We start from the raw sequence: 7,093 nt of genomic DNA on the forward strand, positions 1-7,093 counted from the left end.
ATAAGAAATATTTTTAGCTGAAGGCAATTGTGAAAACAACAGACATGGGAAGGACTCTCTGCCTCCTTCCTGCCTAAAAGCAAGGTGTAAACTTCCATTTGTAAAGGGGTCCCTTCTGCCATGCCAGAAACAGGAAACTAACTCTGGGCACCAAGGTAAGTGTGCATAGCAAACCTTATCAAAGAACATTTACCTACTGTACAGTTCCAAGTCCCTTTCCTACAATTCAGTGCTGCTAGGAGGCTTAAATCCATCTTCCTTTGTCTAATCACATCTCCACTTCTCTTTGGTTAAAATGGCATATAAAGCCCCAAGGCTAACAACTTCTTTGGGTTTTCACTTCTTTTCCTGAGAACCTCTCGTGCATGGAAGAGTATAAATAAATTTCGTGTGCCTTTTCTCTGTTCATCTGCCTTTTGTTGGTTTCATTCACAGGCCCCAGGCACAGATTCTATGTTTTATCTCCCCTACAAAACCACCTGAGAACACCTAAGCTGTATGTGGCATTGTAGCTAGGAGTGTAGGAACGTCGGATCATTTCCTAGTTGTAGTGGGGTGCCAATTACTTTATTTGAAATTCAGTTTCCTCATAAGTACATCGAGAGGTAGTAATAGCACCTTTAGTCAATTTGATGTTGTAACAACAGATAACACTGATGTAGAATGCCCCAAACAGCTCAGGATATGTGAGCCTTATTGTTCATAGTCCCTGTTTGTCATTGACCCTCATTGACTGTCCCCCCTGGCTCCCTGTAAAGGGACCGCAGGGCCAATATCAGCTTTATCAGTTTGGAAACCACACTTCATCCATCCAGTTAGGAGTGGTGAGGACTAGGAAATTCAGATCACCTTAGCCAACTTTTCAAGAGATTAGCCCACAAAGTAGGCTGAGGCATTCATTTTCTTGGGGGAAATATAATAATTAAAGAGATCCCTGTGAGGCTGGGTCTTCCCAGTTGAAACATCCTCTTGAGAAACCATCTCGGGCTCAGAAGCCTGCCCAAAAAGGGCTAGGATGGAGTGCAAAGAATGTTACAGTCCCTATAAATACGCAGCCTGGTCATAATAATTTGTGTCTCCCGCTCACTGGGAGGAGCTGAATTGAGTCCCCCACAAGGTTCACGTGTTGAAGTCCTATTTCCTCATTGCCTCTGCATGTAATTGTATTTAGAGACAGGGTAAGTAAGTTTAAATGGGGTCATTAGGATGGACCCTCATCCCATACGACCAGTGTCCTTATAGAAAGAAAGATTAGGACATGGGCACATGAAGGTGTAAGGAGAAATGGCCTCCTGCAAGCCAAGGAGGAGGAGCTCACAGGAACCAGACCAGCCTGAGCCAGAGTGAGACCTCATCTCTAAAAATAGCCAGAGGCTGTGGTGGGCACCTGTAGTCTCAGTTACTGGGGAGGCTGAGGCAAGCCAATCGCTTGAGCCCAAGAGTGTGAGGTTGCTGTGAGCTATGATGCTACGGCACTCTACTGAGGGCACAAAAGTAAGACTCTATCTCAAAAAAAACCCTGCCAAAATCTTAACTTTGGCTTAAATTTCTGTTGTATAAGCCACCGAGACTGAGCATCTGAGCAGACTAATACAACCAATATAAAGAAATACCCAAGAAGCAGTGATAAGGAAACTTCAGGAAACAGTTCCAACCCTGTGCTTTTGGAGAGACAGGAAACAAGGGAGGAGGGAGAGTCAGAGCCCTTGAGGTGCTTCCTCCCTCTCTCTCTCTCTCTTTCTTTCTTTGAGACAGTGTCTCACTTTGTCACCCTTGGCAGAGTGCCATGGTGTCATAGCTCACAGCAACGTCAAACTCTTGGGCTCAAGTGATTCTCTAGCCTCAGCCTTCCAAGTAGCTGGGACTACAGGCTGGGTCTCAAGCTGTAGCCCTGGGTAGAGTGTGACGTAGCTCCCAGCAATCTCTAACTCTTGGGCTAAAGCAATCCTCTTGCCTCAGTTTTTCTATTTTTAGTAGAGACAGGGTCTTGAATTCATGAGCTCAAGCTATTCACCCACCTCCGCCTCCCAAAGTGCTAGGATTACAGGCATGAGCCACCATGCCCGGCTCCCCCTATTTTTCAGAGAAGGAGTCTCGCTCTGGCTCAGGCTGGTCTGGAACTCATGCACTCAGACAATCCACCCGCCTCGGCCTCCCAACCTTAAGGCTGTTTCTTGGACTTATTTGGGGTGTTTTCTGAACCACAACACAGGCCACCAAATGCCCTTGTGAGAAACAAGGAAAAAACTGTTTATGGGGTTGTCCCAGTGTGAATGGTGCCCTAGGGTCTTGTATGGCTGTCAAAGGAAAGAGATGCTTTGGAGTTTGTAGAAAGAATTGTACTTCAATGGAAAACAGGCCTTATCTAAAGGATAGCCCTGCAATTTATCAGATTCTAATCTTTTATTGTCTCTTTGAGCTGTTTCATAATCTATTAAGTTACAAGTACTTGATATCAATGCAAACTGATCCCCATAAACATGGAAATCCTGCTCTGTCTGGTAGGGGTCTGGTTGATCTCTCTATCTCCAGTGGGAAAACCAGTTTTTATTTCAATATTCTTCATTTATAAATATGTATGTTTGGCAGGTTATAATGACTGCCTGATTCCCTCATTGATAAATGAGTCAAATAATATCTTTAAAATATACCTATTTTTATATATGTATGAGATTCATGGGTAAGACCCTGTCTAGCTCCACCCAAATTTCTTCATGGTTTCAGCATCCTCAGGGAGTCACAGAAGACTGAGGGAATGATGTTCCCACTTTGGAAGTTTTAAAAGAGCTGTGGAACATTAGTAGAGGACACCTCATTCCCCCTGTGACTAGCACCAGAGCGTAACAGACCCTGACTGGTTAACATCAGCAGGTACAGGCTCTCCAGCTAAGTCACAAGTAGGACTGCAGCAGCACTCAGGTGCTATATGCAGCCCAGGAGGCCAGAGGCAGCCGCAATGGCTTAAGGAGGGATGGATCTACAGTTAACCCTGAAGAATTTTGATGAACATCAGACTCAGCCTTGGACAGAGGGGAAACTTGAAGGATGAGCAATGGATGAGCCTGTGAGCCCAGCGGACCTCAAACCTACAGACTTTTCTGGTTGTCGTTATTGTTACCCATATTATTGGAAACATCCTCCTTAAGGCAGATGTGGGGCTAAGAGGGAATTAAGGTTTGGGTTGTATTGTCCTATATTCCAGGAGTTCTCACTATGCTGTGACCTCCATTTGGTGCACAAGAAAGGTGTTCTTAGCCTGACAAAGTCTGTGAGTGCCACCTTGACTCAGCCAACAGCCCCTGCCTTTGCTCACAATCAAAGCTGTTGGCCCCTCCATGTTTAGGTTAACTCCCCAGGCCAGAGTTGGCCCCAGACTGCTGTGACCAGCGGTCTAGGGCCCCTCTTCTTCTGTCTATCTAATAGCTCTCCAGGGTCTTGAAGTCCTTTTCATCAGGTTTGAGATGAGAGGAGTCCTTGCCCTTTGGCTGGCATCAGACTCCCAGCTCACCAACACCACTTTCCAAAAGTCCATTTCACTGACCCTCCCTCTGTCTCTACTCTCTTCAATTTTTTATGTGCTCTTGATGTGGGTGAAGAGTTCAAACGTCTGTAAGCACTTTCCTGCTAAGTCCTTTGGAAGCCTGCATGTTAGGCTGCACCTCTGGGGCCTCAGCAGTTAGACCTACGTCTAAAGGAACTGAAGCCTGGATGCCATCAACCTGCACATAAAACCAATTTTCCTGCTCAGTGAGGTGAGAACTGGTGGAAGGGTTGTCTTGACTCCATACCTCACATGTGCGCCCCGACGACTGCTAGGGTGTAGGAGGGGCCCACAAACACCAAGTCAGACTTGCTGTAGATGCGGGATCACACAGGTTTTCTTCTAGAGGAGTCTCTAACATCCAGTGTTCAGAGAGACCAGCTGGAATGAAGTGGCAGGCCCCACCATACAGCCTTTCATGGACACAGTCATGGGTACTGAGGGTCCACTTCAGTAGCTCTTACCAACAGCCTTTGAGGTGTGTATTGCTCTAGTGAACAGAAATGAAAAATCCAAGGTAAACTCCCCTGAGGAGGTTGGGAAGGTTGCAGGAACTTGTAGAGATACACAGCTAGTTGGCTTTAGAAACATTACATCAGGGGACAACGTTCCTTCTGTGTGTGGCAGAAGATACAGGAATGGTTCTAGGACTTTCTCCTGGCCTCACAGCAAAGATGGCACGCAGGGATGGGTGCCCAACAGACCTGTGTGACATTCCTGGGCAAGGCATAGGCGTTTGGGCAATGACAATGGTTTGGGGCACTGCCAGGTTTAAAAGCCCAATGGAATTTCATTTGGAAGATCATTAAAACACGTGAAAAGACAAGGGGACCTGGGGCCAGAGTTAGATCCCTCCAGACCCCTGGACACTGGAGGTCTTTGCTGGCCCTGTTGCTGGTCTTTGCTGGCCCACACAGGTGGCCTTTCTTCTCCCCATCTTAACAGGTAGTATGGCTCCTTATTTGTGAAACAGCAGGAAAGGGGAGCAAGATGGGCAAATACTCCAGAGAAATTAGAATAAGTTTCTAGATGGAGATGAAGGTTGTGGCTGGAGAAACACCAAAGACAGCTCAAGACAGACCAGGCATGGGAGAAATGGCATGCACGTCAGAGGTTGCAGAGGACCACTTAGGATTTACACGAAAAGTTGCCAACCAAGGCTCAGACCAGACTGCCCAGAGGTTAGGGCTAAAACCATGGGTGAAACAGTTCAGACAAATATATTATCCCCCTTAAGCTCAATCCTGAGACCCTGCTAAATTGCTATATGTGATGCCCAGAGATTCTTCTCTCTGCCTGAGTATACTGTCCTACAGGACTCACCTAGAAGCCAGAGCAGGACTATGGGATGACATGAGGTCCCAGCAAGCAGTGTAGTGTAGAACTTCTTTCATCTCTTTGGTTGGGGAGAGCTGGGAGGGTTTTACATGGGAGAAAGCCTTAGATGATTGATTGTTTGTCCAACTGAGACGTTTCTGTTAACAGATATTAAAAAAATATATATATATACATTTAGCTGCCAGAAGGTAATAGAGGAGCCATATCTACTTTTTTTCTTTTGCCATAACATAAGCCTTCCATAAAAATAGAGGATTAAATGACATGGAGTAGTGAGTGAGTGTAATTTCATGAGGGTTTGATTTCAGATTAAAATTCAAGTTTACCAATTTTTAAACTAAAATTTTACCTGTTCAAATATATTCCCAAATAAAATTTCAAACTTTATGCTTCTAGATTAAAATGTGTGTTTTAAAATCTTCTCTTTCGGCCATTTGAAATCTAAAAATTGTTTATTTTCTTAGTACATCCCGTGTAAGCCTAAGCCACTTGCTAAGAGAGAAAAAGAAGCTCTGAAATTAAATTTTCCTGATAGGAGATCTGCAATTCACAATAATCTAATCACAAGGGCCTCACAACTGATTTATTTTGTAATGTAAAAATTCTTAGATTTATTCTTTTATTATTCTTAGATTTAACTCATCGTGTGCATGTGTGTGTGTTCACCACATGAGACTCGGCATCCCTCGAGGTTTCAGGTACAAATTTAGCACACTTTGAACAGTGTGCTAGGAATCCTTAGCAGGCCAGTTCTTTTAGAAAATTGAGCTCCTTTAATTCAAATTAAGAATAAATCCAAAGCTCTTTAATGGAATTTATATTTGATTAGTCAACAAATGGACAAAAGAGTCTACCTGTGGTAGGTAACAGAATTAAGCTAATTTGCCTCGACCTGATACCACCTTTTCCCTCCTAGAACACAGGGTACCTTATAGAAAATTCTAAAGTTTCCTTTAATCTTCACAGTCCTTTCCAATTTTATCTGGGCCTGAAAACACAGATACCCATGAATTATTGTGTTACCAAATATGGTTCTTCTTTCTTAAATTGGAAGAGGCCTCAATGGAAGCAACTCATCAACCGCTTGATGCCAAAGTGAACTTTCTGCATCTGTTCTGCCATCCAAGCAATTGATTGGTCAAGGTGACCCAGGACAGTTTTTGTGGACTAAAGTAGGTATTTCCTCTTCCCATAGATGAAGTTTCATTGTTTCAATGCACTTTTATAAAATGTACAAGGTCAAATACATAACAAAATTTAGGTAAATCACTACTACTACAACAAAACCCATTAAGGAAAAAATAACTTCATTCTTCCACTGCAGGGTTGAGCCATATGCCAAGAAATAGGACTTCTGGGGACAGTCCATCTCTATAGACAGCCCCTTGTTGAAACACCAAAAGCTGGAGCTTTAAAATGGATTCAGGAAGGTCAACTCTTGAAAATAACATTAAATGCTGAGTAAAGACATTGCCCTCCAAAAATGATCGTGACTAAAACTATCTGAGGATGAGTAGCTGTTCAAATGATCACTCTTCCCAGGTTTCCCTTGGCAAATGCAAACACCTCGCCCTTTTGATTTCACTGAAACAACAGCAACATCAGTAACAGCTAACATGACAGAGGTGCTCGGGTCTCTGGCAAGCAAGGCTCAGGCCTGATGTTTCTCCACACCTCCTCTCTCTAATGCTTCAACCAACCTGCTTTTGCTGTCAGGGTTAGGGGGTTGATGGGAGTGGGTATATCACCCATGAAGCCTCATTATGTAATGTTTTCCTTAGTGAGCTATGGAGGTTCAAGGTCCTGCCATTGGCCAATGCAGGACCCTCACTTTTGTGGGTCCTAGATGGGACTGCAGGCTGACTCAGGTGTCCATTCAGGCTGCTATAGGAGAGGACTGGAGACCGGCAGCTTATAAACAACAGAATGTCAGAACGTGCTTCTCACAGTTCTGGAGTTGAGGGGCACAAAACCAAGGCAAGTACTACAGAGCTGGTGTCTGGTGAGACCTCATCTCCCAGCTCACAGGCGGTATCTTCTCACTGTGTCCTCCACCTGGTGGAGGTGCGAGGGCGCTCACTGTGGTTTCTTTTATAAGGGCACTGATTCGATTCAGGAGGGCAGAGCCTCTCAAAGGTCCTACTTCCAAACACCATCACCTTGGAGGTTAGATTTCAACACATGAGTTGAGGGAGAGGGGCATAAACCTCCGAT

The 7,093-nt window shown here is 44.5% G+C and overlaps 1 long non-coding RNA gene across 1 annotated transcript in view; it reads right to left on the reverse strand.

The window, feature by feature from the left end:
• Positions 1 to 4,671: 4,671 nt before the first annotated feature.
• LOC111726705 overlaps positions 4,672 to 7,093 on the reverse strand; it is a 13,915-nt gene continuing 11,493 nt past the window's right edge. The window contains exon 3 of the long non-coding RNA XR_002774417.1: positions 4,672 to 5,016. This is a non-coding gene — a long non-coding RNA (uncharacterized LOC111726705). The remainder of the gene's footprint in view (positions 5,017 to 7,093) is intronic.

Source organism: Otolemur garnettii, unplaced genomic scaffold, assembly GCF_000181295.1.
Source record: "Otolemur garnettii isolate 467f Iridium unplaced genomic scaffold, OtoGar3 scaffold00076, whole genome shotgun sequence".
Taxonomy (NCBI): Eukaryota; Metazoa; Chordata; class Mammalia; order Primates; family Galagidae; genus Otolemur; species Otolemur garnettii.